Raw genomic sequence first — 21,899 nt, 5'->3', positions numbered from 1 at the left:
ACAAATAGCGTACACACTGGTTTCTGTGTGTGCACTCAGATTGCATCTATCATTGTGAGATTGGAGGTGCCGTCAATTTGGGACTGCACCCAGTATTTATTTGCGCAGGCAATATAGTTATATAAATGGCAGAGTACGCTTGATATTTTGCATGCGGGAATGAACATATTGTGCTGTTGAAAAGGGCCCCCTCTCTTCTTCTCCCCGCATATTGCTAACCCATTGTGGGTATTCAGTGTGGGGAAGTGGCTGTAACCAATACATAGGGGATACATAGTTGCAACTGAGAGGGATCAATTGATGCATGGTTACATATGTTACAAAATTCTCCTGTCTCGGATAGCCAAACTTTGTTGCTATTCAGATTGCAAGGTGATGGTTCATTCTGCAGACAGGAATCTCAACCATTAAGGACAGTACAGAGATATATGTCGACAGCTTGTGTCCACTTTGTATATATGTAAAATATGTGTACATACTTTATTTGTTTTGGTGTGTGAAATTTCTTTTGACCTATGATTAAAACCTTACCATCACTCCTTTGAGTGAAACACCGGTAAAACCTATGGTGTACATGATAGGGTGATATGATGGTCATTATAATTATTAACTACTATCACACCGATTCCTTTATGAAAAGTGGGCACACACACTGTTGAGATACCGGTTTTTGATTTAATCATCTCTATAGAAATCGCTGGGATTTGAATATTCAACTCTTTACACAGCAATGTTAGCAACTAAATATCACTAATATTTATTAAAAATAATTTTTGATAATAAATAAAAGAAAATGTGCACAGCAGAAAAAATGTACAAAAAAATCATAATTTAAATTAACAGAACAACTGTAGTTAGGGGATCTAGAGTGCACCCCACCCGAGTTTCTTTTTTCTTTCTGGCCCAACTCGGGGGTGCACCACTGAACACCACTATTATGGCCCAGGACCTTGTGGTCAAAGGCTATATGTGGTGTATAATATAAGAAATAAATTCTGTAATTAAAATCAGTAAGATCCCTACTGTAATTAATTCAATTAATTATTTATCCTTAATACATAGTGCAGTTCCCCAAAACAACCCTTGATCAACTTCTTAGATCCATAAATTAGGAACAATGAGACCAAAAGGTCTGAATGAGCAGTTATCGTATCATGTTTCTATAATGATTTTCTTTCCTTTTGGGATTTTCATACCCATGTGTAAATGTTACTATGTCTCCTGTATAAATTTATATAATGTTAGCAGTGTTGGTTGTCATGGTGTTCTCTTGTAAACTTTCAGTGTCCCACAGTGAGTCAGGTGCTAAATCAGTTGCGGCTCTGAGCAGATGCCAACGCAGTTACGTATGGATGTCAGGTGGAAGGTGTCCTGGAACCCGGAAGCGGCAGTGTGACCTGGCGGACCACTGGCGGTGGACGCATGAAGGTGGAACAAGCTACACATGGTATATAGGTAAGCAATATATTTGTACACAGCTGGTTCTGTGATTTTGAGAAAGGAATAACATCAGAAACGTTAATCAGCACTGATTGTGTAGTGTCTTTATTGTCCGCGTGAGAGCCATAATCCAGCTCCCATTATATATATATGAAAAATGTGAAGTGTTCTTTACTTTAAGCCATGAGTGCCGCACCATCGTTGGACATACAATTTCTTATATTGTGAAGGCACCGGCACAGCTCATATTTGTTTTAAGGAGTGCCGATCCCGCCAGCTATATATATATATATATATATATATATATATATATATATATATATATATATATATATATATATATATATATATATAGGCGGTGTCAGCCCGGCACTCGTCCTTCAGTGTGTCAGCTGCCGTTGGTGCCTTCCTGGAAGTATGGATAGGTGTCGACTGGAAGCAGAGGCGGCACTCCTTTTTCAAGGTGTACAAATTAAATAGAGCTGCACACTATTTAATTTGTACACCTTGAAAAAGGAGCACGTTTGCTCCGAAACGTTGGAGATTCTGTTTTTGACATAAAGACATTTTTACTAAGTCCGCTGAGTGCCGCCTCTGCTTCCAGTCGACACCTATATATATATCTGGCAAACGTGCGGCACTCGGATAATGATAGGAGGATTTGTGGCATCTAACAACGTTTCAGTTTAATTACAAACTGTTTTCAAGCCAGTTTGTAATTAAACTGAAACGTTGTTAGATACCACGTATCCTCCTATCATTATGCGAGTACCGCACCTTTGACAGTTGTATGACATTTTCTGCGAGGGAATCGGAGCAAGTTTCTTATGTTATTGGGAGTGCCAGACTACATCATTTTGTATATATATATATATATATATATATATATATATATATATATATATATATATATAGTCCAAAGTATTTTGATTTATTAGTCATCTAATTAGTTGGTACAATATATTGTGCTCAAGGACACGTTTCGGTCCAATATAGGCGGACCTTTATCAAGGAGCCTGTATTGCGTAAAAAACATGCAAACAGCCATGTGAGAGCATGAAATCAAAACAATTACAGTGATGCACAATAAAACATAGGTAAAGAAACATAAGGTCAAAAAGAACTTACATGAGTCAGCAAAGTACAAATAATCAGCGATGTGGCAACATGAAGTATGTTGGAAAACCTCCTACTGCAGGAGGACACCATGAATTACCCTGCCCGGGACCGACCTTTATACCTGTGTGTTAGAGTCATATGATGCCTGGATCCCCGCCCACCGGTGTTGCGTGTCCGGCCACCGGTGGGCGGGGATCCAGGCATCATATGACTCTAACACACAGGTATAAAGGTCGGGCCCGGGCAGGTTCATTCATGGTGTTTGCATGTTTTTTACGCAATACAGGCTCCTTGATAAAGGTCCGCCTATATTGGACCGAAACGTCGGAGTATCCTTGAGCACAATATATTGTACCAACTAATTGGATGACTAATAAATCAAAATACTTGGATTACAAACAAGTTTTATGACTTTAATTAGGAGAGTGCCTATTTCTCCCCGGAGAAACCCTTGGACTGTACTAAGGTGTTCATACTCGAAATGAACTCCCGTTAGGCACCCCGCCTGCTGTTACCATTACACACTTCGTGCGAGTGAGGTCTCCCACAGAATATATATATATATATATATATATATATATACTGATTAATTATATCATATTATAAAGCATTAAAAACACCTTCTCACCCAGGGCTGCTATTTATACCAGCTATTTATACCAGTATCTATGAATCAGCATCCACTCTTATTTATTTATTTATTTATTTACAGTTCCTTATACTGTATAGGGCAGCAGATTCCGTTGCGCTTTACAATTGTAGACAGTGATAAAACAAACTGGGTAGCAACAGACAGACTTGGAGGTAGGAGGGCCCTGCTGCAAGCTTACAATCTATAGGGATATAGGAGGGAAACACAAGGACAGGCACTAGTAATAGCATAGCAGTCACACCAAGTTACAGGTCCAGAAGGGAAGCTATATAATGCATAAGTGCCTCAGAGGGTTATGCGTGTAGAACTTAAGTATGATAGGCTTGGAATTGGACTCTTTCAATTGGACATCTTGTCCAATTGAAAGACTCTTTCAATTGGACAAGATTCCTAGGCAATAGAAAATCAGAAGTAACTCAAAACTAAATAAATTCTTTATTTATTATATGAGTCTCTTATAAATAACGGATATTAATATACCAATCATAAATGAAAGACAGAAAAAGTTAATAATAGGCACATTGATGGCAAAACCATTAAGAAGACACATAAACCAGAAGTTCCATACATCTGTATGTACACATAGTCCATGCTAGAATATAATTTATGCCTTATGTTGATCTTCTTTCCACTATGGTGGGTGTGAGAAACTTGATTCGATTAACTCAACCTACCAAGTGGGCAACTCTTTTTGTGGAATGGCATATAAGTTTGATTGACGCTCTGTTGATCAACATCTGCTCCAAGTTTGGACCATGTTGGTAATGTAGGCACAAAGAGGTTCACTAGAGATTCCCTTCAACTTCATGTTTTTTTTTTTTTTTTTTTAATTGAATGAGCTACATTGGTTTTGAGTAAGAATCATTTTTCCTGTGTCAATGAATTTCTTAGTACACAATACAAGGAGAGACATGCGCTCTAACTTAGCACTGTCTTATGTATTGGCCTAAGTTCGTACCAGTTGCGCGGAGGAAAGATATATATTGGTGCACAGCCCCCCCACACGCACACACAGCCCTATATAACCTTTTATAAAATATATATATATATATATATTTCTGTTCAGAAATATAGATAGATAGAGAACACTTATATTTCAGAACTTTTAAATAACTGATTTAAACTTCTAGGGAGAGTAGAGGTGCCCCATTGGGAGCAGGAGCCCGACGGCAGATGACTCCATTGCCTCCCAGAGTTCTGCCTCTGGTCTTATGCCAATCTGTATATGTAGCAGTATGAGACTACACAGATATTGCAGCTTACTCTAAGATCCTATATTATGGATGTTTTATTGATGAAATGTTCTTTAAATGGAGCAGATATGAATGTGATGAGATGGCGGTGTTCCTTAACATATTTGATAGCCATATACATATTAAAGGCTAAACTACAGTACAGTGTTTCATAATGAAGAAAAATGAATAGCTTTATATTGAAGTTGAAAAAATCAAATCTTTTAATTTCCAAATTTGGGGATTGGAAATATCAATTTTGTACTTGTTTCCTAGCACGGCGGCCACCATTTTCAATCGTATGGCATCTTATGCATTGTATCGCATCGCATGCGATATAGCCACATGCGATGCGATGCGATGCAATGCGATGCGATTTTGGCCCCTATACGATTTTTAATTGTATAAGCACCCTTACAATGTTAAATGCACCCCCACGTCACCCCCACTATGAACGCCATTGTACATGGCATACAATGGCATACAATGCGATGGTATACGATTTTAAATTGTATAATATTGGGTGCCATCGCGCCACATCGCATTGCATACCATTGTAAGGCTTATGGTATACGATGCGATGGGCGCCGTGTTAGGAAACAAGTACCATCAATTTTCACAAATTTGCGATAAATCCCACCATTTCTGCCTTGTATACTTACATTGGTGTTCATTGGTATGCAAGTACCAATTATTTCTTACACAGCAGGTAGCTCTTCATATAAGAGATGTCCCAGCAATGAGAAGACTTGCAGGCTTATATGAGATTCCTATTGCACATATACAGCCATCAGCCTGTAAATAAGCATTATGTGGTGGAAAGGGTGTGGATCGTTTTATTGCCCACACTTAGGTCGACAGTCATTAGGTCGACACCGTTGGGTCGACATGCAACTAGGTCGACAGGGTTCTAGGATGACATGGTTTAAGGTCGACAGGTGTCTAGGTCGACATGGGTTTAGTTCATGGTAGATGGGGTATATGTCTGTCTGCGCAGTCAGTGAAGCAGCCTATATTCAAGATGAGATGTGGGTACCACCTAGTACCCTTGTAGAACAGACGAGGAACAAAAATATATCTCAAATACACAAATATAGTATGGGCGCTTATGTAGATAAAAAAAGAGGCTAGTACTCCCCTGTTTTTATGATGTGTCCTGATGTGTTTCCTCAAATCCTTCTCTTCATAATGTTTGTTATGCAATGACAAGAAAAGGGAAATAGAGGACAAATCTCCTCATGTAATACAATTGAGACAATAGATTTTTTCTTTTTATAGTGTAATTTCTACACAAATGATAAACTTTGATTATAGCCGGGGTGTTATCCCCCTTAAAGTTTCACTCACAAAAATCGAGAGTTAATCAGGCATATCTCAGCCCCCAAGGATGTAATCACTGTGAAATTACAATAGATGAAGATGTAGTGGGGTAGCACCCCTAATCAAATGACTCACATAAAGCTATGTGAAAATACATATTAGGTGGGTCTTTCCTCCTCCCATATTTTTCTCATATCACAGCGTGATGTTAGGTTTAAATACCCATGTAAAAGAACAGATATAGAATACAAATGCTAAAACAGGTATCCTTTATTCCAAATTACAAAAAATGAAACAAGATGTAGGAGCCACTTAACTGAAGACAACCAGGCTGGACTGAAACAGATGGTGTGATCCTGGACTGATTTTGGGCCCCTTTTAATGTCCAGGAAATGTCCAGATCCTTTCTGGTCCTTCTGGGTGTGGTATCCAACTTTCTGTAGAGAGAGAGATATAGGCTTACTAATTGGTCTCATTAGTGTGGGTGGCCTTCCCTGATTCCAGATGTAATCTGTGATGTATAAACTACTTTATTCCATAAGTAGTGTATACTGTAGCTGGTTATGTGAGTAGCTCTGCTAGCGGGGGTTCCGACTTCCGGCTATGTATGTCACTTCCGGCTGGTCCCGGCTCCACTATTGCCCCCGATCATCTGGTAACCACTCCATGTGGTTCCGGCCATCTTACCGTTCTCGGACACGGCGTCTCTTGCGTCCATGTGATTGCTGCAACTTCCGGTTCTGGATCTATGTGTTGTTATTTTCCCTGGAAGTTTATGTCCTTTCAATCTTTATTTTGGCAGTGTGGTATGGCTGTTGGTCGCCCGGCACACCATTTTATTCTCCCACCATGCCCTAGTGCAGGGGTGGCCAACCGGTCAGAGGTAAAGAGCCGAAAAATATCGGAAGTCAAGCTAAAGAGCCGACATCATGCGTGCGCCGAAGGCGCATGCGCCCAAAAAAGGGGCGTAGTCTATTTTGACCCCTTGGGTGGGTGTGATACAAATATGCCTCCAATAGTGCAGTGCCATATATACATATGCCCCCAATAGTGCCAGATACACATATGCCCCCCACGGTGCCAGGTATGCACCACACGGTGCCGGGTATGCCCCCACAGTGCCAAAAAGCTGGTATATGCTACTGATATATATATATATATATATATATATATATATATATATATAAATTGGCTACAGCACATCTGCGAAATATCAGAACTAATTAATCTTGCAAATCAAGTTCTGTAAATAGATGTTACATTAAAACATAAGCGACAAAACAAATCAAATAAATAATTTATTCTTCTGCAATTCTTGTAGTATAAAAATGACCTCAACTATAGGAAAGATTCATTTTTTTACTTTTTAATTTTTCTTAAGTAAAAGAAATCTTGACAAATCAAATGAAAATCATGATGCCACAACCAATAATATAACCAATATGTTTATTTTGTAGCAACATATATCATAAATTGATTAGTTGCCCAGTAATATAACATAAGTAGCCTTCCTTTCATATTGAGAATACAGTGTTAGGAACTCAACCATTTACAGTAAGGTTGGGATTTGTAGAAGTGAAATTCTACAACAAGTGCTGATAATATTCCTTAATTAATTCCTTCTTTAAAGAACCAGCCTTATGCATAGGCAATGCAGGCACATGCTTAAGGCATTTGGGATGCCTATGGGCATCCTCTCCTAGCCTAGCATAGGGCCGGCACAGCCTGACAGCAGAGTGCAGTGGGACGAGGACATACTGGCAGCAGCAGTACCATCAGAACCATCCCTAACCAAGTTGATGCCCTAGGCAAAAGTTTATCTGGTGCCCCTTAGCACTACCACTGGTTCTGCATCTGACCCATCAATGATCTTCAATATGTCACAGAGTAGTGTTCATTATTCACAGTATACCACCCCATATTGTTCCTTATTCACATTAAACCACCACGGGCTGATCATTATTTACATTACACCAGAATGTATTACTTCTTGTTCACATAAAATCCCACCACACTGCTCTCTAAGCACATTACACTACACTGTACTGCTCCGTATTCACATTACACCATGCTGTATTGCTCCTTATTCACATTATAACACACCATCTTGTCCCTCATTCGCATTACACCACATAGTATTGCTCCTTATTCTGTAATAACAGTAATGTATAATATGGCACATACTGTAGCTTATCACTGGTAGATTCCTTTAATTGAATAACAGTTAAGGGATAATAACAACTCTAGTTCCTTGTTTATGAAGTTCAACACAATAGAATATAGAAATCAAGATATACCTTGTTTCTTATTAAAATACAATAAACCAGTAAAAGATGAGAGGTGGAGTTCAGCTTTACTCCTGCCTGTATTCATCATGTTTTGCAGTGCCTGTAATGGATGTCCACTCACCTTGACAAAGATCCCATTGGGGAAATGTGTTGGAAAGCAGACATACAGTATTACATCGATCTTGCAAAATTAACTTTTTGGCGAGAGCAGCATACACTGTGGTTGGTTAAGGAGAATTCTGCAGTGTAAAAAAAAACACAAGAAAGACAAGACAAGAAAGAATATAGTACTGTATATGCAATTGCATACAACATTTTGCATGTGAATTGTTTTATTAAATTTTTTTCTCAACAATAGTTTTCATTAAGCATTTTCAAAAGAGATAATTAAAGCATTAAATAGAATGTGGGAAAGTAGAGAGAAGAAAAGTGAAATAAATGAAGCGTATAATAGCCACATACATATATACATAATGTCACAAAGCATGATACAAAACAATAACATATCTAATCTGTGTGGAACAACACATGTAAAACAGTAAGACCAAAAACAGAAACATGAGATACATGCAGTAATAAATAAGAAATAGGAAGTGGAATCCCTTAACAATAAATCTGCCCTTTCACTGTCAGTAGTGAACTTCTGCTTTCTTTAGCCCACTTCACCAATGACAAAGGGGCAGATGAAGAATATAAAATATTGAGGGTCTCCAAAAAGGCAAACTGAATTTTATTAACTATTTTATTCATGGAGGGAGGTTAGAGGATGTTTTCCAGTCTTGGTTCCTATAAATATATGTCCTAATACATAGCAATATGATTAGGATTAGATAGGTCAGGAGTATAGTCATGTGGAAAGGCAAAAGGAGAAGGTTGTAATCTAATTTTTTAGATAAATGAAATACCAGATTCTTTTTGTTTTTCTCCTTCCTAAAGGCAATTACACCAGCATAAAATGAAGGGGTAGGCCAAAACACATAGTTTGCATGGGTTGTACTGTAACTTTTTTATAACATAAAATTGGAATATGATTGTAACATTTGGATAATTGATGGGTTATTAATTGAACAGATTCCCACTCCTGGGTGGTTTGAAGATCATTGGATGTCCACAGTGGACAGCATAGCTTCACCAAAATAGTAACCCAGTGCTTATGTGATATTGGGATTGGAGATGGAAGAAGGGAAGTAGTCTCACATAGGTTTGCCACATAAGTAATCCCACTAGATCACCATAAAGCTTCTTTCAGACCTGGAATCAGGTGAGAAGGCACCAATAAGGAGAGTGTGTTAGAGGGCAGGAGTATACACTTACATTAGATGTATTTATAATATATTCTCATATATTGCAGGAATCCAACAATTGCTTTAGAAGCATCTGGGGGATTTGTGCAAAGTAGTTTGGGTGTTTCCAGGTCAACCTACAGTTGAGATGGACAACATATCCACAGCTGAGATATCAAACAAGGAGAATAAAAATTGGACACGCTGGGAGCCTCCAGTCCACCCTAACTTCAAGGTTTAGTATGGCAAAAGTGAACCAGACTACAGATTGTATTCTTCCATGTATAGGACAGAACAGAACAGTGCTGAAAATGTATCTAAGTTTTGGCAGAATCATCATTGTTTATCAATGAGACATTGAAACTCAACCTACATTTTAAAAGGTCAGCAATATTGATTAATCAGAAGTTGACAAGTGCCATATTAGCATATAAAATGTATACTATGGACAATATAACCCATAGAGTGAAAAACTGAAATAATCCTGAAATTTGGGTTAGCATGTTTTCCACTAGGATAGCGAAGTGGCAAAGCTTAAACAGTTCTTACTGGCTTGGTCTGTTGGCAGATGTGAGACTTTTTTTTACATAATCCCATGGCTATTGCTTATTTTGAATGTCCACTGATTTTCATTCATACTGTATGTAGCTCATGTTGGTGGGATGAATCTCTCTTTTATAGTCAATCTCTTACCTACAGAAGTGTGGCTATGGTAGGAAAGCCTTAAGAGAGCCCAACAAAATTCTGTTGTCACCTGTATATCCTAGAGGTACTGTAGCAACTTGACCTTACTCAATACCACTGGCAAAACCAGGATGCAATACTGTGTTCTTCTCTGGGCAGCCATATTGAAATCAAAGTGCAATGATGAGCACTTTAAAGCATACTCACATCAGTTCTTGAGCATGAAAGGTCATGCTGCAATTTATGTGTTTTTTTTCTCTCTTAATTAGTCCTCTAAACTCGTCAGCATTTCTCACACAATGTAACTGACCTATGGTTGAGGAAGTAGCACAAAGTGTTCGGACAGCATTTGGTACAACTTCTTATAGTGCCTTGTCACCAGTGTACCACAAGTCAATCTTTCTCTTTTAGGGGATATTATACTCATTCTAAGGCATATAAAGCACCCACTTGGCAATAGTTAAGAATAGCTCAACAAGGTTTAAAACTATGCTCATTGTGCTTTGTTTTTCATTTTAAACAATTTGACACCATAGTTGTATTTCTATATATTCATTATAAAATAATTAAGAATGACTACTTTTTTGGACAGGTGACCAAAGTACTACCTCCCTAATAGGTTAATTAAAAAAGGGCTAATGCAGAAGGTAACTACAGTATGTAAAAAATGACTTATATGCAGGTGTACATCTAGCCAGTCAAGAATTTATAAAGTAATAAGTAAAAAATATAGTGTTGAAAATGAGTACATATACAGTATATCAAAAATATAGTGTTGAAAATGAGTACATATACATTATAACAATCAATAATTGTTTTGGCAAAAATCCTCTATCCTACAGTATTTTCATTACATGTAGTTCCACAAGCCTTTCCTCATATTTCAGTTATGACAAAATATAGTGACTGACCACTGACCTTAATCTTTTTTTTTTAACGGCAGAAATTGATACAACAGGATACATCTGGAGTATGTTCTACATAAAACCAGACAAAACAAATGTCTATAGTTTAAAGCATCATTTATTTCTCCTATAAAGTATCGTTATCTTTGGAAAATAATGTGGCTTTCATGATCTTATGATGCAAAGAGTCTAATTATTGCTGAAGAATAACACTGCATTTGGTTGTCAAAATTGTAAATTAAAAAGTTGGAAATAGACCATAATGCACTTGAAGTCATGTGTCTAATTGTAGATTCAAACGACTAGGATTTTTAAAGTGAACCAATCACATTTTTATTTATTTTATTATTTCCTTTTTAACTAATGCCTACTTTATTATATATGTAGCTTTAGACATATGCTTGATAACACCTGCTTTCAGATGCAACTTTTGGAAGTACAGGGTTGGTGCAATTGGCCACTAATCAGTGGCAAATTTATAATACAGATGGAGCCAACCTCTGCCAGCCTGCCAGCGCAACATATCCATAGTTCTGGAGGCTGGCGGGGGCGTGACCTGCAGATGGGGCAGGGTGAGCAACTCACTCGCTCGAGCGTCCCACTCCGAAAGGTGCAGGGGACCAGGTGCTCCATTGGACAGGCAAGGAGCGGGGGAAAGCAGGCAGCCAGTTGTAGGGCTCCCTACAGAATGGGGCACGTGAGCATCTGGTACACGCGTGCCCCATTCTGTCAGATTCCGGCGGCTGGCGGGGGACAGCGCATGGCGATTATATCATCAGGAGCCGCTCTAATGAGAGCAACTCCATCTGTATGTGCATTGTGGGGTGAACATGGGTGTCTGGGTCAGGGGAGGGTCCACACCGCACATCCTGCATCCATTTTCTCTATACTTACCTATCCCACAAAAGTCCCACAAAAATGACCAGGTGATACAGGCTCTCTTCCAAGTGTTTTGTACATGCGCAGTAAGATAAAGATGAAGACAATTGGCATAAAGCCATTTTCCTGGAGACCTGCATATGCTCAGTAGACTGGCACATTACAAGAGTCTTCTGTGCTACTAGTGCTTTGGGTCAGTCTACTGTGTGACTGCATTCTAGAGAGGATGGAACCTATGTGCAGTCTTTGCCTCTTCTCATAATATGCCCCAGTTACTAATGATGATGATGAGGGATACAAAACCATTTGTGTGTGTATTTGGGTTATCAAGGTGCATATGTGTATACAACTCCACAGACAAAAAATTGTTTCATGCACACTCTGCATAGATCCCTATTTTCTCATAAACTTAATTCATTGTAAATGTTTTACATCAAATATTGAAAATTTGTAAAAAAAAAAAATGTATACAGTAATAATGAACATTCAATTTTTTTCGAGATATTTTATGATATTTTTACTCTGCAAAACCCTATTTGAAAGAAATTCTGATGTCCAATTTTTCACTTTAATAAATGTAAATATCTTGTCTGTTTTTGCAGTCTCCCATCTCAGCATCAGCCTCCAGGCAGAATACAAGTGACAGGTACTGACTCTTCTAAGATATTTCTTATCTATTGGTTGGCTATTTGTTCAATGCGCAATGTCAGTCTCAGGGCCGTAGAACAATTTACTTTGAATGTATTCTGAAAGAAAAGAGAAAAAGGATAAAGCAATTGAGGAAAGAAAGAGCAGCAAAAAAGACAAAACAATGATGAGTAAATGTGACTAGATTTGTATTAGGCAGAAATGAGGAGACACCAAAATACTGTAGGAACTAGTAAATAATGACTGGTTGTGAGTATGAGGAGATGAGTACATCATACAGTATATGATTATTAGATTTAAATGTATGAATACAACAAAAGGCTGTAAAAGAGAACAAGTCCTTGACAAACGGATGTAACGGTCATTATTATGTCACAGCTGTATGTCATTTGCAGGTGCTGATGATGTATTAGGCATGACGCCCAGCATGCACATGAGGGGCAACACTGCATATTTAGGGTGAGCACTTTATTTTTGTATAAAGCATTATAGTATTGAAATGTTCTCTTTGTGGTATCAATATTGAATAATTATATTATACATGATTTCCTTGTTATAAGCGTGGCAAAAGTATAAAAGACTGGATTGTCAGATCAGATGTGACACGACACATGAAACTACTGAAAGGGGAACACAGTAAAAGGGGTGGCTGTTTTACCTGCTTAGGTTGTACAACCTGCAGCCATATGATAGCAGGAAGATTCTTTCTACATCCACACACTGGTCAAAAATATGAGATTAGGTATCCCCTTCATGCAACAGCATATACTGTATGTCGTTTATCTCATTAAGTGCCCATGCAGCCTATACTACTGTATGTGGGAAAGACTATACTGTACATTTATTATAGAGAGAAAAGCCCTGCAAAGGTCAGCGATATGGGCTGCTTTGGGTGGGAAAACATCTGAGCAGCCAGTCGCCAGACACTACTGTATGCAGAGCACAAACACTCAATGGCTACGTTTAATGATTATAGATCTTGTTGTAGATGACAATCGCCATGGGGACCAGCATAAGACATTGTTGAGGTTGGATTTTCTTGTTGGACATGGTCAGACCAAGGTGACTCAATGAACAGCTCAATTTAAATGTCTGCTTGTAGATAATTAATTGTTCAATAATTGGGAGAAAATAATTTTGAGCTATTTGCACTAGTACTTGTAACCTAATATTGGTTTTTAATATAGTAGTTTCTCTTTTTGCACAAATTTGGTGATTCTTTGATATCATCACTGTATGTATTGTATCCCCCTGTGCAGGCGCCGGGTTACCATGGTGATCCCTGCTAGTGTCTGTGACGGACGCCCGAACTGCCGCCACTGAAAGCAGGAAGTGAATGCCGCCCCGGCGTGCAGCACACGGAGGTTCAGAGGGATATAAGGTTGGTAATTTTTGTAATTTATGTATTTACTCTGCCTGATGACGGACCATTAAATGTCTGAAACATTGCATGAAATGTCCAGTAGTATTTACTAGTCATTACTTTTGAAAGAACCTGCCTGTGGAGTGCTGGTCAAACAGATTGCCTACAGCAGGTAGGGGTTGGGCTGTCTGCCCTGCAGGCCACGTGTTGTGGTGGAGCAGGAGCACACTGGAGGCAGGTTCCAGGCAGCGTGGTACAGCAATGGAGGTTGCCATTGTAGCACAGTGTTGTGGAGGGTTAGACCTGCTGCGTGTCTGTGGCTGAGAGAGGAAGTGTGCTTGGTTCTCTGCAGTGTCTCCAGTATGGAGGCAGCCATGTTGGAGACCGATGTTTCTCCAATTCCCTTGCCAGGGGTTTCTCCAGTCAATCCGGTGTGTCTTTCCCTGATAAAAGGGGTCTGACCCATGTCTCCCTGGCAGTGCTTCAGTCTACCTCCTGGAGAGTGGTTCAGTGGCTTTGCGCTAGACAGTGTTCCTGCCTAAATTGCTGATGCTCCTGTCCGGTGTTGCTTAAAGGTACCAGTACCGCGGTGACCCAGCAGCGTGCTGCAGGGGACTCACCTCTCTCCTGTCGGAATTACCTTTCAGCGCTTAGCAGTTCTTCAGTGACTTTCAGTCGTGTTCAAGGTACTGCAGCTTTTCACAGTTATCTTCAAAGTACTACAGCTGTTCACAGTTGTATCCAAGTGCCGCAGTTATTCACAGTTGTCTCCAAAGTACTACAGTTGTTCACAGTTGTATCCAAGTGCCGCAGTTATTCACAGTTGTCTCCGAAGTACTACAGTTGTTCACAGTTGTATCCAAGTGCCGGAATTATTCACAGTTGTCTTCAAAGTATTACAGTTGTTCACAGTTGTATTCAAGTGCCGCAGTTATTCACAGTTGTCCCCCAAAGTACTACCATTGATATATGAACTGCTACTGTTGCCTTATTCTTTGCATTACCAGTATGTTGCTTGTTTCTACTTCAGTTTATTCAGTGACTGTATTGCAAGACCTGATTATTAAAACTTGTAAACCTTAATGAACTTCTCCATTTATCTTGTACTCTGGTACATGAGAAAGCACTAAATCCATCCACCAAGCTTCCGCCATCCAATTCCCATCTCCTCTAAGGTTACTCCCCATTCCCCAGTCCCTACAAATCCCCAGAGTGTGACACATGTTGAAAATCTCCACTCCTGAACAATTAATATAACAGGTTCCATAAATAAAACAGATAATCAGGGGCACTTACCAATGTAGTTTTTCAAGAAAGAAAATAAATAATTCCAGGTCCTTCTCCACAAGTTGCAAGTCCAGAAGGGAAGCTATATAATACATGAGTGCCTCTGAGGGTTAGGTGGGTGATACCAAATGTTATAGGCTTGATTGAAGAGGTGAGTTTTCAGGGAATGCTTGAAAGTTTGGAGGCTAGTAGAGTCTTATTGTGCGTGGAAGGGCATTCCATAGGGTGGGAGCAGCTTTAAGTCCTTTAACAGTGAATGGGAGCTAGTGAGAGTTTGGAGATATTTTGTGAAGAGATATAGGTTGGAGTGGTTTGGTTAATAGCTTTATATGTGAGTAGAAGTATTTGGTATTGACTACGGTAGAATATGGGCAACCAATGGAGGGTCTGGCAGAGTCAATCAGCAGATGATGAACGTCTGGCCAGGAAAATCTGCATTGCAGAAGCATTTAAAATAGCTTGCAGTGGTGAAAGTCTTTTATTGGGAAGACCAACGAGGAGACTATTGCAATAATCAATGCGAGAGATAATGAGTGCATGGATTACTGTTTTAGTAGTGTCATGTCTAAGATAGGGTCGTATCTTGGATATGTTTTTTAGATGCATGTAACATGATTTTGAGACAGACTGAATGTGGGAAACAAAGGTCAGTTCAGAGTCAAGGGTGACCCCTAGGCAGCGAGCTTGAGGGGTAGGGTAGATTGTCACGTTGTTGACAGTTATGGAGAAATCAGGATAGTAACTGCTCCTGGCTGGAGGGAATAGAATTAATTCAGTCTTTAAAATTGTTTGCCCTATCTTGCTATCCATTAGGAGTAAAAAATATATATATTATTTATTTATTTACAGTTTCTTATATAGCGCAGGAGATTCCATTGCGCTTTACAATAGTAGACAGTGATAAAACAAACTGGGTAACAACAGACAGACTTGGAGGTAGGAGGGCCCTGCTGCAAGCTTATAATGTATAGGGATATAGGAGGGTAACACAAGGACAGGCACCAGTAATAGCATAGCAGTCCCACCAAGTTACAAGTCCAGAAGGGAAGCTAAATAATACATAAGTGCCTAAGAGGGTTATGCATGTAGAACTTAAATATGATAGGCTTGCCTGAAGAGGTGAGTTTTCAGGGAACACTTGAAAGTTTGGAGGCTAGTGGAGAGTCGTATTGTGTGTGGAAGGGCATTCCATAGGATGGGAGCAGCCCGATGAAAGTCCTGTAATAGTGAATGGGAGCTAGTGATCCGTGCAGAAGAGAGACGCAGATCTTGTGTAGAGCGTAGTGGTCGAGATGGGAGATATTTTGTGATAAGTAAAGAGATATATGCTGGTGCAGTATGGCTAATAGCTTTATATGCGAGTAGAAGTGTTTTATATTGAATACGGTAAGATACAGATTTGTGTCTCTAATTTGTTTATGCACAATATACATGGCAATAGTGGCCCTTTATGTTCTTAATTTATAATCAGAAAATAAATAATATTACAATGAAATCATAATAGTATTATTGTTTTTAGAAACGTATGAGCATCAGACAATTTCAAATACTGTGAAAAGACCCAGCAAATGTGCAATATCTAATCCTTTGGCATTGTACACCAATTATGGATTCAAGTAAAAAATAAAAACTGAACTGATAAATGAAACTGATGATGACAGCACAGTCATAGAGACCAATACACTGTAACTACCTTTCTTTGGAAAAGACTTTCAAGCACTAGATTGTACAGTATAACAACGGTTTATTTCTTCCTGATCAAATGCCTGAAGTGTTAACCTTGAATGGTAGAGGCCAATGTTTGCCTTAGGCCACATTGCTCCTTATGCAGGCATTCCCCTTGCTGTTTCTGCACTCAGAGAAACATACACAGAAACAGAAATCAAGGACATTATAGTATTACAATTCTTTAAAAATGAACATAAATATTAAAGCTACTGTTGCCGAACATGACCTTACCAATGAACACACGACAATTATAACAAAAAAAGATACACAAATATAAATATAACCTTCGAGCACTGATTCCATCACAATAATAATTCAATAATGAACATAAATTATTGAATATAAATAAAGTAATAAACAAACGTATCATCTGTAGGACAGTCTGTTCATAATAATTGTACAAACACTTCATCTTAACAGAAAAAACTGGCAGTATATATATATATATATTCTGCAAGTGACGTCAATCCTTTGCTGATATGTCCGTACCCTTCTGGTACAGCCAGCGGCAAAATCACAATGTACAGTAGAATCCATCAAGGGCTTCACGCCGACGACTTGTAATAAAGATAACAGACCCTGTTTAATCAGTCAACATTTCAGTACTATATTTGAAGGTTCTTTCATCAGAATACACATCAATACAAAAAGTGCATTTAAATACCTTCACCACATGTACACGCCCAGGCCTGTGACAGATCTAAAGTGGACCCAGATAATAATGCTTTCAATTTACCGGAATACTGAATTTGCTAAATCACACCATGTTGTTTTTATCACTTTATTTTAAAGTTTATTCTAACCCCCAAAACTGCTCCAATTCACTTTACAGAATAAGTTATCATGACAACCATACCCTTTCCAGAAACAAATATTTTGGATGGATTTTAAATACATCTTCCAACAAGAAAATGTCACAATCATCAAGTCCTTTACATAAATAACTGGTAATGAATAATAAAAAAGCCCTCTAGCCAACAGTACCATTAAGCACATTGGGCCTTATTCTGGTTCACTCCTTCTGGCAAATTCATTCTGAGATGACAAAACCATGTGCACTGCAGGGGGGCAGATGTAAAATGTGCAGAGAGAATTAGATTTGGGTGATTTATTTTGTTTCTGCGCAGGGAAAATACTGACTGCTTTATTTTTACACTGCAATATAAATCTCACTTTGAAGTAAAACCCCACCCAAATCTAACTCTCTCTGCACAAGTAACATCTATCCCACTTGCAGTGCACATGGTTTTTTCCATCTAAGAAGGAATTTGCCAGAAGGAGTGAACCAGAATAGGGACCATTATACTGTATCAGAAAATGGGCTGCTGTAAGGTGAGAGCTAGAAGCTTGTTCTACACAAATAGTGTATGTATTCAACACAATAAACAGCAATGTGTCGGCCAAATTAAATGTTCTTTTAACATCTGCCCTGAAAAGACGCAAGGCTGTTCCCCAAATCTCTGGGATGTGATAAGTAGGAAAATGAACATGAGTGGGACCCTAGAGTGGAAACTGTACTATATCAGTGAAAACGCTAGAACCTAAGACTACTGTCTATTATACTTAGTATGTAAAAATAAACACATACATTCTTAAAATAACTCTAAGTTTAACCCTTTGAGTGACCGCTAAATTTTTTTATATATATATATATATATATATATATATGTAATATATGTATATTGTAGATGGGCACTTATTTTCTTAATTCCTCCCATTTAGAAATTATGGTCGTTTGACCTTGTAGATCGTGCATCCGATCCTGTTCTATTCAGTCCGGTTCTAATCTAACCTATATCATTTGGCATTTGCTGTTTTGATAAGTCTGTGAAGGTAATATCACCTCGCCTCCATTTTATGAATATAGATTACCAATTATGCAATCTGTTCAGTACATTAAAACTCAACCTCCATCCTACAGATTCATCATATCTAGAAGAATATGGGACCTACATTAGTCTCATCTAATATGGACGTCTAAAATTTTCTCAGTTATAACACATATTTAAGGTATATATCTCTTTGGGTATATGTACCCTTAGGAAAATATTTCCATTATTCTTATTTACACGTACTCCCCTCCCCCTTTTCATCTACCTTATACTACTATTTTTTGATCCTCTAGATTGCGACCTACTGTATATATTTTTTTGAGTTCCATCTTACATTTTGAAAATATTTGAGGCATCCACTTGTATTCTTCCATTGGTATGTACAGAATGTTTGTAACCATGGATACTTTTATGTTAATCATTTGAACCGTTCTTTATATTGGACACAGTTGTATTTACACTTGATATGTTTTTACCACTTGCAGTGTCTATTTTAAAACCCCTGATGAAGTCTTTCTAAAGACGAAACGCGTTGGGTTATAACCGTCTTCAAAAGAACTGAGACACCACACGTTTTTACCATAAACGTTTTAATAAAATATGTTATTCTTTCAAAAAATGTTTTGATCATTTACATATTTGACTCAAACACTGCACTTAAGGTGGCGGAAATCTTTGGCGCTCTCTACTCTCTCTACTATCCATACCTTTTGTCTCCCACTAACAGGGGAGTCTTTCTAGAGCAGCTGCCTTCTGTGTGGCGCGACTAGAGTCACTCCTAGTTGTATATATATATATATATATATATATATATACACATTTGTTATATAAATTCAAATAAACAATTTTGTGTAAAACAAAGAGTATATTTCCTATATTAGCTAAACATTACAGGTCATTATCATGAATAAAAATGTTTGTGTTGCAATTTTCACACCTATTTTGGCAAATTCCCTTTGCAGAGGCAAGTAAAGGGTTAATAAAAGATGGATCTAATTCTTAAATGTATTAAATCTAAAATAAAGTCTTTGAGTCCAAAGGAGAAATTAAATCCTTTCTTCTATTGTTAGGCCTGATTTAGACATGATCGCTCATCTGCAAAGTTGCAGACGACTGAGAGTAGACAGCCGCTGCCCAAACGGAAAGAAAAAACACCCTGTGTCACTATCCTGTTGCATATAATATGCAATTCCTGAACCATCTAAGGATTTTTCCAGTTTGCAAATGTGATTAGGTCTGACCCTACTGGCAATCTATGACACAGACAGGCTGAAAGAGACTGGCATTGACATCACACACCCTCCCTTAAAACTCTTGGGCGCAACTGCGTTTTTTCTGACACTCCAAAACAACAGCAGGTTTCTACCCCCAAATGACAGCTTTCTGCCAGTCAAACTGCCAGGGGAAGCAATATTTTTATCTCTCCCACTTTAGCACTCTTTTGGGTTGCACAAACTTATAATATATATGGTGGATGCACAGCGGGACTTATAGATTCACACTTCCCATTCCCCACACAGCGTGTTAATTTAACAATATTGCACTCTTCATTAGCACTCCACAAATTAATTGAGAACATGTGACATGATTATCAGCAAGCTGCAGTTGTTAAAAGTCACCAGTGAACAGTGGGGTCCGACGAACACCATTGCATCCCGTTGACAGGAAGCACCAGTTACTATGAAGCGGCATGCGTTCCACGAGCCGGCTGGCTGGGGGACATGCATTCCATATGTAGGAAGTGCTCGTGTGAAGGGCGTGATGACGCGGTCCAAAAGCCGGAAGTACCCAGACTGACACTAGGATTGATTGAGCCTCAAATGGCAATTAGTAAGGGTATTTAAACCCGGGACAGGGCGGCTTCACAGTAGGTCTCTGGTAGCTGTCACAGGCGGACCTCTGGATTGCTGACTCCTTTTGAATTTTTGTGGACATTAACCCTTTGTTATCTTCCTTGAAAAAGATCCTAATAAGGATCAAAACGTCTGATTTTTTTCCTGACAGCTTCACTTGGTATGTCAATTTTTTCTTATCTTTGTCTTTTTCAACTTAATACGTTTTTTTAGATAAAACTTGTTAGGCGAGTGCTCTTTTTTCCCTAAGTGGAATCCTGGACTGAATAACCTTCTCCAAAATAGTGACTCCACTGGATTTTGGAAAGATTGAGGAGTAAACCAATAATGTCTGTATATACAGTTTTTTGTATTCTGTTCACTATCTTAGATTGGCCTACATCAAGTTCTTCTATACAGTGGATGTTTATTAAAGCCTTCTTTCTACTGTCCCCTTCACCCTGCACCCTGGCTTTCTTGTTTGTCTAATATCCCCCTTCCAACTCTGTGCCCTACACTAGCAGTACGGAAATTACTTTTAGGATTTGGATCGTGCCTCTTTGATTCAGTCTCTCTCTAACTCTGCTACTGGCCAATTCAGCATTTCCCCGTTTTTTCCAAGAAGGCTGTAACTATCGAAAAATTAGATCTGGCGTTGCTTCCAGGGGAAAAATATTCTCCAAACAAAAGACCTTCTTTTTCTGTAGGCACCTTGCTGAAGGTCTGGAACGGCCCTGCGTACTTCCTTTCACAATTGATGGTCCTTTACAGTTTTAAAAGTCTTTTGGGATGGTTGGGTTTTAATCACATGCGATATCTTCACCTTGGGAGTTCCAGATGGGTTTTTGCTTTTGAATCTATATTCCATGCCTTTATCTATGAACCAAATAAATACTTGAAGAATCTCAACATTGAAGCTAAGGCTATAATTTCTGGAAATATACTTCTACCTAGACCCTGGGTCGACTGGATTCAGACAATAGAAATGTAATGATTAATGGATTTTATGTCCTCTGCTGATATGTTCATAAACTACCAAATGTTTGGGTTTAGTTGATTGGACGTCTGCAAATCTGAGAGGTATGCCACTTGTATCCTATCATCATACTGTAGATCATGCACCATCTATTGTGGTCTTCCACCTGGATCCAGTGACTATCTCCCACATACCCCCCCCCCCCTTCATTGACTGTTTATTTATCTACATTCTTTCTCCTTTCTCTGTTCTCTCTCTATTCTTTCACATTCTTTGGTTAGCATTAAATCTATCTATCTCTGATTACATACTATGTCAGTACATACAGAGTGGATAATTACCTGTATCCACAAGTATTCTGGGTATCAGAATACCATTGATATTGCTGTTCCAATGTAATGTTTTTTTTTCTTGCAGTTATGTTGGATGTG

General features: G+C 38.6%; 1 protein-coding gene across 2 annotated transcripts in view; it reads left to right on the top strand.

The window, feature by feature from the left end:
• Positions 1-21,899, top strand: part of LOC146063127 (uncharacterized) — a 318,067-nt gene that overhangs the window by 71,119 nt on the left and 225,049 nt on the right. For both annotated transcript variants that reach the window (XM_083175177.1, XM_083175158.1), the window contains exons 2-5: positions 1,285-1,455; positions 12,405-12,448; positions 12,846-12,909; positions 13,710-13,831. The gene's annotated coding sequence lies outside the window, so the exon portion shown is untranslated. The remainder of the gene's footprint in view (positions 1-1,284; positions 1,456-12,404; positions 12,449-12,845; positions 12,910-13,709; positions 13,832-21,899) is intronic.

Source organism: Crinia signifera, chromosome 1 (genome assembly GCF_055691185.1).
Source record: "Crinia signifera chromosome 1, ASM5569118v1, whole genome shotgun sequence".
NCBI classification, from domain to species: Eukaryota; Metazoa; Chordata; class Amphibia; order Anura; family Myobatrachidae; genus Crinia; species Crinia signifera.
This window is presented reverse-complemented; position numbering and strand designations above follow the sequence as displayed.